Source organism: Rhinopithecus bieti, unplaced genomic scaffold (assembly GCF_001698545.2).
Source record: "Rhinopithecus bieti isolate Rb0 unplaced genomic scaffold, ASM169854v2 scaffold_9978, whole genome shotgun sequence".
NCBI classification, from domain to species: Eukaryota; Metazoa; Chordata; class Mammalia; order Primates; family Cercopithecidae; genus Rhinopithecus; species Rhinopithecus bieti.
Window position 1 is genome coordinate 816412 of NW_016806220.1, and position 10829 is coordinate 827240.

Here is a 10829-nt window from a genome sequence, read left to right on the forward strand (position 1 = left end):
AAGGTGGAGGCTGTAGTGAGCCGAGATCATGCCACTGCACTCTAACCTGGGCAACAGAGTGAGATTTTGTCTCAAAAAGTAAATAAAATAAAATATTTGGCATTTCTAGACCCATTGCTTGAAGCACACTGACAATACCATTTCCCATTAGATAAAAGAAAAGAGTTGTAATAAACCTTGTTAATTCTGAATACGTTATTATTATTATTATTATTTTCTTATACATTGACGCTTATGAGCAGCTGTACTCATTTGCCAGAGGAAACAGAGTGTGATAATTGCATAATTCTTTGTTCCTCTGATCCCTAACAATGCATGCATGTTTAAGGTTAAAATACTTTATAAATAAAATATTTCCCTTAAATAATGTATTCATATTACAGCAAAGGGCACCGAATAGGTGCGTATGTACTAAGATAGCTGCTTCTGGGATGATTTCTATAATAGAAGAAATTCCACCTCCTTTAAAGACCTCTGATATTCTGGCCAAGAGTTTTACTGTAGATCTCCGGGCTCTCCCCAGATGAGAGTCAATAACTCTATCTCATTAAAACATACGAATAGCCATCATATCCTGGCAGCTCGAGGAAAAGATATTTTGCTTCCCAAATTGTTTCAAGCTTGTCCCAAGTGATGGGGCTGTTTTTCTCAATCTCCATTTAATGATTCCTCAGGCGTAATGTTCTTAGGATAAAGTCAAAGTGTGTATTTTTTGTGTGTTTAATTAAATTTATTTCTGCTTTTCCTCTTTCCAAAAAGTTCTGAGGCAATTATTAGCAAGAATATATGCAACAAAGCAAATAAAATGAAAATGGAGTCAGACAAAGATAAATACATGGAAACAAGTATACTAATGATAAGATAGCACCAGCCTGTGTGTAAGACTCAAAATTCCATTGTGAGGTTTCTGGAATCCAAGGATAAAAGACAGGCAATGAATATTACACAACTCAAGAACAGGAAGGAGAAAGTACAGCAGTTTCCCAGTAGAGTCAAAATTTTCCTGGCAGTAAACTTCAAGAAAAATTCTCATGCAGAGATTATTTAAGGAGTATGGGATGACATTGTGGATAAATGGACTTATAATAGCACCTTCTTCCTTAGTGATATATGCAGATTAAACAAAGCAAAACATGCCAAACCCTTAGGCTTGTGATTGACACATAGTAAACTCTAATAAACATTAACTATCATCATCAGCATGATCTAAAATTATATATATATAACATTGTTAAGTTAATAATTACATTATTTAAAAACAATTTAATAATTATTAAAGTAATTGATAAATACATTGATGCATTAATAAACACTAATAATATTCACAATAACTGTTTTATAGCAAATGCAGAAGCAGATTTTATTAAGTTGTTTTTATCCAAGAGCATAGTGAAGGTGTCCAACTGGAGCCATAGCTAATGTGGTCCAAGCATGGGGCTGCCTCATAGGATCAAGTAACAGAGCAGAGGGGACCTAGAGGAATGGCCGGATTGCACAACTCCTAGACAACCCATCTCAAATATGGTTCTTGGCCATGCAGTAAGCCATGAGGGTCCATCAGTTGAGCAGGGAACTAATTTAAAATATACAAATTATTAAAGGCAAAGATGTGCAATTCTAGAGACTTTCAGTAAGTTGCTTACCAGTAACCGCTAAGTGAAATATTAAGGGTTACTAAAATTTGGTGTCCAAAAAACTCACATTAACATTATACTAAAATTTGCTGAGTATCCTAATTCCGCATCCTACCAAGAAGTCTGGCTACTCCACACTGCTTGGTAACACTGCAAAGATCAGAGAGTGGGAGGGCTTCTTATCAGTTCATCGTTAGCAGTATCCTGAGTTTATTGGACTTTTCCGTGGAAACTGTCCTTGATTTTTAATGTATTAATTTATTTTTCTGAAGTTCATTTAGCTAGCCCCACAATTTGCATTAACAGTATTGCTGAAGTTACTGTTTGTATGATCTTCTCAAAACGTATTTGTTCCAGGGTGTTGTCCTTATGGAATTTTGTCTTTTGGAATAGCTTTCTCTGACTAAGTGACCAGTCAAAAAATTTTGAGAGCCACTGCCTTAGATTTTCTTTTCTGGGCATCACATCTCTCAGCTAGACTGACTAGCGCTTGGAGGGCTATCACTACATGTTGCTCTGGAAACCAGCACGGATAGCGTAGGGTTGACTTCCTAATGTATATTTGGACCCTGTGTTGTTCCAAATGACCAGAGGTAGTTGATACAATTTTATTAAAGTTGAAAGCCTCTCTCCAGTATCATTCCCAGATGGAAGTGAGGAAGTCAGCCTGCCTCTATAAAGAAGTAAGCCATGGTGATAACTTCAATCAATGCCAGATTTATTTTCTTTCTAAAGAAGTTTGACTTATTGATCTACTCTAACGCTTTTTTTTTTTTTTTTTTTAAGATGGAGTCTCACTCTGTCATCCAGGTTGGAGTTCAGTGGTCTGATCTCAACTCACTGCAACTTTCGCCTCCTGGGTTCAAGCGATTCTCCTGCCTTAGCCTCCTAAGTAGCTGGAATTACAGGTATGTGCCACAATGCCTGGCTAATTTTTGTATTTTTAGTAGAGACAGGGTTTCCCCATGTTGGTCAGGCTGGTCTCAAACTCCTGATCTCAAGTGATCCATCCACCTCAGCCTCCCAAAATGTTAGGATTACAGGTGCGAGCCACCATGCCTGGCCTGATCTACTCTAACTCTTGAATGAAGTCCTTGATTCAGTTACCAAGGGGGTTATATTATCAAACATGGCAGAGAAGATGGTGACTTAGAAAATTTTCAGCACTTCAGTACCATGTCTGTGATAGTGTACTACAACTGGTCTGTACCACCTTATGAGAGTCAATTGTCCATTTTTTCAGAAATTTAGTGAGATGGTTATTAAATCATTGGTAGTTTGAAATTGACCACAGTGGTATTGTTTACACTGGGAGAAACAGTAACTGTTACAATATTTTTTTCCAGAGAGCCAGTTATTAAATATTTACCAGCATAACACTATCTGTGGACCATCTAATATTAAGCAATATAGTCTCCTTGTATACCTTGAAAACTCAAAATGGGTTTTACCCGTCTTCAAAAAAGGATAACTAATTATTTTTTCCTAATCCTAGAGTTATTTCTTTACCAGTAAAGTTTAAAGCTTCTGCTAGCTTCACTCTAGACACATATTTCAGATCTGAATCTCTCAATTGAATATTCAGTATGAAGAAAAAATAGGTTTCAAAGACAGCTACAATATTAACAGCCCCTATTAAACTTCATTCTATCTCAATTATTTATTTACTCATTTACTGTATTTACTCAAAAGATATTTATTAAGCTAATTTAATCTAAAATCAGCACTTCATGCCGGATATCATGCTAAGAAATGGGCGTACATTGTAAAGCAAAACTAAATTCCTTGCCATAGGATTTACAGTCTAATAGAGACTACATACTTTAAAAAATTCATACAAATAATATATATAAGAAATTGTTATAGTGTCACGAAGGAAGAGAACAGGATGATATAAGAGAGAATAAATGTGGGGATCTATTCGGAATGGGACTGAGGGTGATGGGAAACATTTCCAAGAAAGTAACATTTGATCTAGGATTTGAAGGATAAATGGCAGTTAATCAAGCAAAGATGAGGGGAAGTTCATTAAGAATATGACCAAAAACCAAGTAAGACCCTTTGTAGAGTTGATCAATCTATCCTCAGGCTTCAAATTCATGGACAGAAACTATTTTTGTGTCAAAATGCATAATCTTGACATAGTTACGATGCTTTTGTAAAACTTGTACAGTTATTCTTTCAAAATTAAGCTGGGTGAAGTTGGTTTTGATCTATCTTTTTGTGTATACTCATGCATGTATTGTTACCTTGAAATTCTCATAGATAAATTAGATAAGGATTAGTGTTGTAACTCGTGGTAGCTCTGGGGATGGAAGGGTTGAGTGGAACATGATTGAGTGGAACATGGATAAAACATAATCCTGGTGTCTAAGTCTGATCCAGCTAGTAAAAAAAATACCGTGCACTTGGATAACAGACATTTTTTTTTCTCTCAGTTCAGGAGGGTGGAAAGTCCAAGATGGAGGCAACAGCAGATTTAATGTTCGGTGAGGACTCTCTTCCCCGTTCATAGACAGTTGTCTTCTTGCTGTGTCCTCACATGACAAATGGGAACAAAGACCTCTCTGGAGTCTCTTTTGTAAGGATCTAGGCTCATTCATGACAGCTTCATCCTCATGATCTAGTTTCCCAAAAGCCCCTCTTCCAAGTACCATTACATTGGTGATTAGGTTTCAGCCCATGAATTTTGGAGGTGAGGGCACAAACCTTCAGTTCATTGCACCTTGTTGTTAGAACAAGGACCTAAAGTCAGAATAAAAGACTGGTTTGAGTTAATATTGAGTGACTTGGAACTGAATTAAGATCTATTAAATTTCCCATAAGGTTAAGAATGGCTCCAGAGCTGCTTTGATCAAACAACTTCCTGGAATTGTGTATTCCAGTATGATCTTTTTGGAAATATCTATTTCTTCTGCTCTTGATGGTGGGTTTCACACAAGGACATAAAAAGGAACATGTCTTAAAACTCTTGGCCAGTGTTTCTTAAAGACTGGTCCCTGTATCAGAATCAGCTGTGTGGTTTGTTTAAAATGTCGATTTGGAGGCACTGCCCCTGAACCACTGAATCATAGTTTCTAAGGAATCTGCAATGATTATTTGAAATCTTCTGTATGCTTACAGTCCTGTTCCACAACTTCCTGCCTCCTTCCTAGTAAAAGACCTTGCTTTCTGCTTCTCAGAGAAAATGGAAACCATCAGCCAGAAGAATTTCTCTGATATCCAACCATCAAGTCGCCTAGACTGCCTTCCCCCTTTGTCTGCCATCTTCCTGCTGTGCTCTCCTTTCCACTGTCCTTTCTCAGAAATTGTTCACTAACAATTCTCTGTTTTCTCTCCTGTATGTTAAGCTATGCCTTCTCAAAAGGATTATCCCTTGAGGCAGGAAATTACCTATTTTATTGAACAACAAATACAAGTTTAAAATATCTCCCTTGGTCCCATACTACCTCTAGCTATCATCTTCTCTGCCATCAACTTCTAAACTACCCTTTTAGAACGAGTTCTATAGGTTTGTATTTCTATTTCTTTCTTCATCATGTGTTCATTCTTCAGCTCACTGTGATCTGCTTTTAACTCATGACTCCTTTCAAACAGCTCTTGGTAAGACCACCACTGATCTTTTTATCATTAAACTTACCAGGCATTTTCTATTTCTCCTCTTTCTCTATTAATTTTCAGTATTCAACGTCATAGAAATCTTTTCTTGGAATATTCTCTTTCATTGGCCTGCAAGACACCACATTCCCTGTTTTTTTTTTTTTTTTTCTTCTCTCTGGGCACAATCTGACTCCTCTTCTATGCAGCTATTAAAAGTTGCAGTTGATTACCCAGTGCTATCACACTTGGCAAGTTTATTCATGCCCATAGCATTGACTGCCATCTGTAATTGAATTGCAAATTTATATTCTCAGCCCAACTGCTTAGTTGATGCCTTCTTTGATGTCTAAAAGTTAACGCATATAGCATGTTTAAATCAAACTCACAATATTTCTGCCTCTCTCCTCTCTCAAGCTTGGTATCCCAATGTTCTTTGTTTCAATAAATGGTGGCATCACTCAGTTAGTTACATAAGAAAAGCCAAATTCACCCTTGAAACCTCCCCTCTCCTTACAACTAGTGCCATCACCACACAAAAGTTTCTCATATAGTTTCTAAACACTTCTAAAATTCATCCATTTTCTACCCATCCACACCCACCAATTTAGTCCAAGACCCCATCTCTTCCTCCTTGAATGATAGCAATTGTCTTTTAATTTAGTTTCCCTTCAGCTGGAGTGATCTTTTCCAAAAGCAGATTGATTCTATCACTTCCTAAATCTTTTGGTGACTTTGCTTTAAAACTAAAGACCAAAATTCTTATCATGGCGTACAAGGTTCTCCAATACTCTCTGCCTCCCTCTTTTTCAGCCTCACCTGTCACGCTCTCCTCCCTCTTCCAAGCAGCCACCTTGGTCTTGTTTTTTCAGTACCTCAAAATGCTATATTCTCTTTTGTCACAGGACTTTCTCCACACCAATTCTTGGAAAAGCCTTTCCCTTCTCTGTCTAATGAACTCTTGTTCCTCTTCAGGGTCTCACTTTCTCAGGGAAGATTTTCCTGACCTCAAGTTGTGGATCCATATTTGTTGTTGTTGTTGTTACAGGCTCTCATAAAAGAGCCTTTCTTCCGTTAATCATCCTTATCTCAGCTGTTAATTATACTCTCATTAGTGGGGTTATTTGATTAGCATACATTTCCATAAGCCTGAAAGCTGTTTTCTAGTGGGAACCATGTTTGTTTTTACTCCTGTTGCATCCTGATGCCAGCACTGGGCCTGGTGTGTTGCAGGAGATCAAAGAGTGAATGGATGAAGAGCTAGGTGCCCTGGCTTGAAGGATGCTTTATATTTCTTGTCACAGGAGTCATCAAAGATTATTTCTGGTGTATCAAAGCACCAACATTGCCCTCCATCCATGGGAATGAGTTATCTTCTGTGAAGAAATATTTCTAGGGTTTTGGCAAATATTTGTTGAAAGAATGGGTTTTGGGGAACCTCACAATTAGCCTTTCTCTTATTATGTAGCCAAAAAGAAACATGCAGATACGTGTACCCAGCTCCTAACCACAGGCTGGAGGCTGTTCCTGTCATCATGATATATCATGGAACCCAGTACTGTTATCCAAAGGTGGATAAAACTGGGAAGAGTTGTGGCTTATAGTCTTATTTTATTATTATTGTCTTTTACTCGTTATAAGAGAAAAATCTGACTTCTGCTGTTTTTGTCTTAGTTGCTTTTTGATCTCCTTCTCGCTCTTTCCCACTGCCCACATAAACAATATTGCTCCATTATATAGATTCTTTCCTTGCTTGGTTAGGATTCTGAGTTGAGTATAAAACGGAAGCTGTAAGTAATCAACAAAGTCATAAACTTGGGTTGAATGTTGGGATTGTATAAAAATATTTTCCTATAAAGTGCTCTGGGAATTGTTTTAGAATTTAGGGAAAACAATTCCACTCTGAGTTGGACACCATTCAAGATTAGGGCCTCCCAGAAGTCAGCCTCTATGGCATATGTCTGAAAATCTAGAAAGTGAAAGTGTTAGATTTTAGTTTTGATTTGGCAAATTTCCGTGAAGGAAGACTAAAACAGGGAGTAGTAGGTGGGGGATAGTGAACTTCCTTTCTTCAGAGGAATAGAATTAAAATGTTGGAAAAAATAACACTGGGAATGTCCAGATAGGGCAAAGTTGAGAAGTGGACTGGGTGGCAACCCCACCTCCCTACAACTTCTCCCACTGTCTCTCTTCTCTCTGGTGCTCTGGTGGTGCTGACCCTGTGGCCATGCACCCAGTCAGCTTCTCATGCCCAGTCCTTTGAGAGGCTACCTTGAGCATGTGAGGCAAGCCTGTGTGTGAAGAGCCCCCTCCGTTAACCTGCTCATTCTTTCCTGTCAAAGCCCCTTCTCATCGACTTTCCAACCCATTTTCTGTTTCTGCTTTGCCTACTCTGGTGGTGCCATGGGCCATCTGCACTATAACCACTGACATGCTTGTTAAAATGCAGATTCCTTGGCCTAGCCAGAGCTCAGGATTTCTGGGAATGGGGCCTGGAATCCAGATTTTGGTAAACTTACTAAGTAAATTATGCACATTAGGGTTTGAAGACTATTCACTTGGTCCCTCTAGTTTTCAAATTCCTGGTTCCTTTGCTTGGGTACTGAGCTTACCTTTCTTTCCTGAATCAGCAATCCTATGGGCAAACTTTTAGGTAATTTTCTGGCTCATCTTAGCCTCAGGACACCCTCCCCTTGTGCACCATTTTCTCAGGCAATCAAGCAGTCCCACTCCACACTCCTGATTCCAATATCTAGGTGAGTTTGGCCTTATGGGCAGGACATGGATATCTAACTTGTTAGTTGTAAACATGAGATATTATCCTGCCCAGTGACATTTGTCTTTCTAAAAGAAGACTTTATTCTCCAAGGAAATACATATCTAGGGAATTTTGTGCACTCAAGACTAAATGTACTAAGATGAATTTCAGCAGGAAATCTTGGCAAGCACTCTTCAAATCATAGTTAGAGTCCGGCTGTACATCTTACCTAATTTTAGGGATGACTATAGTGACTGTGAAGACAATTTACCCTTTGAAATATTTGTCCAATGATCTAATGGGGTTATGGAAGCTTGCTGTTCCCTGAAATACTACCACATCAACTAGCTTCCTGGCAATGTGTGTAGGGAGGTCATGCCAGCCTGGGTTGGGCATCTTTAAGAAAAGGATGGAGGTCCAGGAATATGATAAACAAAAGAGACACAGAAGAAGATTTTCTTTTTTTTTTTTGAGACGGAGTCTCGCTCTGCGCCCAGCTGAGTGCAGTGGCCGATCTCAGCTCACTGCAAGCTCCACCTCCCCAGGTTTACGCCATTCTCCTGCCTCAGCCTCCTGAGTAGCCTGGGACTAGCAGGCACCCGCCACTCGCCCGCTAGCTTTTTTGTATTTTTTAGTAGAGACGGGTTTCACCGTGTTGCCAGCCTGGTCTCGATCTCCTGACCTCATGATCCGCCCATCTCGGCCTCCCGAAGTGCTGGGATTACAGGCTTGAGCCACCACGCCCGGCCGAGGATCTTTCTTAAGACCTTGGGCTTTTGGAATTGGTCATCACTGAGATTCACTTCTGGCAATGAAATTTCAGAGAAATTACTTCAACTATGCCCCATTGTTCTCAAATTAAATTAAGGACAATGATACTGATTTCATGGAGTATGAGGATTAAATGTGATAATGCACATACAGTGATTGGCACAAGATCTACAGAGTAATGCCTGTTTTTTTTTATAGTAATTATTATAGCATTTGAAATGGGGAGAGAGAAGGAAGCAGTTTTGTTCTCCCACTTTTCAGAGCTTCCAACTTTTTGGGAGCACACATTTCTATTTTCATTCATGTGCCCTTTTCTTCTATCAAGCAAGGACCTTGGGGGTATCTTGCGCTGTGTACCTTTTCTCACTCCATTTAGTATACAGATGAACACCCAGGCCAAAGAGCTCTGCAGCATGAGGGGAGCACACAGGAAAGGCAAGGGCTGCCTGCCCGTGGTGATCGCTGGGGATGAACTCTGAGGTCCTGCATGCTGATGTAGAACAGCCGTAGTGCCTTCTTCTTTTCAGCTGCTACTTTTTAGTGTTGGGACCAACTTGGGCATCCTGCGGTGAAATCCATCTCAGTTTGGGAAAGTGGGTGAGAGGGTTAGGGAATAAAGGGAAAGTGTGGGTGGGTGACTACATATGATGGGTGAGGGGCTTTGGAGAGATGGGTAAGGGGAATTTGTGAGTAGGGATGGGTAGGTTCTCATTGTCTTAGGTAGCTGGGGCTGCTATAATAGAATGCCACAGACTGAGTGGCATGAAGAATAGAGATTTATTTCCTACAGTTCTGGAAGCTAGAAGTCCAAGGTCACTGTGTCAATATGGTCAGTTTCCGGTCAGGGCACTCTTCCTAGTTTGCTGATGGCCATGTTCTCACCTTGTCCTTCCTATGGCAGAGAGCAAAGAGAGATACAAGCTCTCTTGTGTCTCTTATAAAGGGCTAATCCCATCACGACGGCACCTCCCTCATGACCTAATTACCTCCCAAAGTCCTTGACTCGTCGCATTGGGTGATGGTTTCAGCATTTGAATTTGTGGGGTGGGGCGACACAAAGCTGCAGTCTATAATATAGCACATACCAAGTCTTCTATTAATTAGTACACCAGTAAAGCATCTAGAGTAGTGAGATAAAACCTAGACATTTCAGCAGAGAGTGCGTTGGGAGGAGAGGGCTTCCAGGGATGGGAGCAGTGTTGGATGAAAGAGTAGAAAACGAACAGAAACTGGAAGTAAAAAGAAGAAAGGAAGGAAGGAAGGTGGAAGAGAGCAAGAGAGAGAGAGAGAGAGAGAGATACACAAAATGTAGGAAGCCTAGTTTTGAATCTGTATGATAATCTCTGCAGCTACTAGAATATGTACAGCCAACATGCCATCAGATAGTGACTGTGACAGGGCAGCTGGCCCTTAGGGTTCATGTCATTGCTGATGTTGTTTAGTCATTTGTTTCTAATTATCAGTCTTTTCCCTTTGCAAGCTGCCCTGCTTGAGAGAGAAGCCAGGATGAAAGTATGCAACTCCTTGATGCTGAATTTGGTGCTTGTGAGATATGAGGCTCCATGGCCTCTGTCCTCTTCCTCTGTTTTCCTGAACTGGGTAGAAATAAAGAACAGTGTCTTAGAGCATTGCCTGTGGGGTTCAGGAAAGCAATTTCTACAATCAGATGCTCCTTTCACCTTTGAAGATGAACGAGAACATTCCTGGTGTGTCCCCACTATACCCACTGTGCTAGGAGCCGTGACTGAAAGACTGCTCTTAGATTCTGAGCTCAGGAGCTCCATCAGAGAGTAGTAGTAAAGCCAGGTGTGGTACCCAAGGCTGAGCACTTTCATTGTGCAGGCAGGCCACACATGCCTAGGAATAAGTGAAAACGACTTTGCCTCTGCACGGGAATGTCTGCACTCCGCATCCTGAGTTATTTCTTGGTTTGTAATTTCTTCAATTCGCAGTCTTCCCTCAGCTAACAAGGGAAGAGTGAGCATACCCCTTCGTTATGAATTTGGAGTCTTTACTGCCGCAAATATTTTAAATGACATTCTACAGCTTTGACTCATCTGAGTATCTGA